Consider the following 876-nt stretch of genomic DNA (forward strand, 5'->3'; position numbering starts at 1 on the left):
GTTGATTTACCTGTACTGGGCAGCAGCGGCATGAGAAAGAGTAAAAGGCAGATGAACAAATAATCAAAATGTGGATCAAATCCAATGGCAGAAATTCAGGTTTTCACTCCAGGGAAGGTGGCTTTATGGATAAATACGAGTAGACATTCTGTACTTTGTATCCATAGAGTTTTCCTGCTAAACATTAAGAAGTGGTTTACCATTACCTTCTTCCAAAAGAAAGAAACTTGAGTTTCCACCCTCGACTCTCTCCCATGCCATTGCTGCCCAGCACAGGTGAGTTCTGACTTGTAGTAGATTTCCTTGCACTCGCAAGCCACTGCCCAAGCTAGGAATGGAATGGGTAGACCTCTGCTTGACTCTCCCGTCCATAGCCGAGACTGGTAGAATACTGGAAACTCTCCAGGTGTGATCCTGAGAGGGGCTGAGGATTTTAATTTGAGCATAAAATCACTTCTAGACTATAACCTCATCGTGGGCAGGGAACGTACCTACCAACTCCATTATGCTGGACTCTCCCGAGCATTTAGTACAGTGCTCTGCTCAATATATATGTTGATTGACCTACAACATTTCACAGCAGTTCATCTCTTTATGCTCTCTAGTACTGTCCTATCTGCAGTTTATTTAAGGTTTCTGTCTCCCCAAATAATAAAGATAGTTACGGCTCTTGTTAAATGCTAATTATACACCAAGCACAGTAGTATGTAGAGGTACATGCACAGAAATCAGGTATGACATGGTCTCTACCCCACACGGGGCTCGCAGTCTCAGTAGTGGGGAAAACAAGACTTGGATTTCCATTTTATAAATGAGGAATCTGAGGCTCAGAGATGTTATGTATGCTGCCCAAGGCCACACAGCAGGCAAGTGGTA

General features: G+C 43.6%; 1 non-coding gene across 1 annotated transcript; it reads right to left on the reverse strand.

The window, feature by feature from the left end:
- Positions 1–286: 286 nt before the first annotated feature.
- LOC119921938 lies at positions 287–424 on the reverse strand. Its single transcript, XR_005448611.1, has one exon. It is a non-coding gene; the product is annotated as a small nucleolar RNA SNORA7 (small nucleolar RNA).
- Between the last annotated feature and the right edge of the window lie 452 nt (positions 425–876).

This window comes from Tachyglossus aculeatus, unplaced genomic scaffold (assembly GCF_015852505.1).
Source record: "Tachyglossus aculeatus isolate mTacAcu1 unplaced genomic scaffold, mTacAcu1.pri SUPER_32, whole genome shotgun sequence".
Lineage (NCBI taxonomy): Eukaryota > Metazoa > Chordata > Mammalia > Monotremata > Tachyglossidae > Tachyglossus > Tachyglossus aculeatus.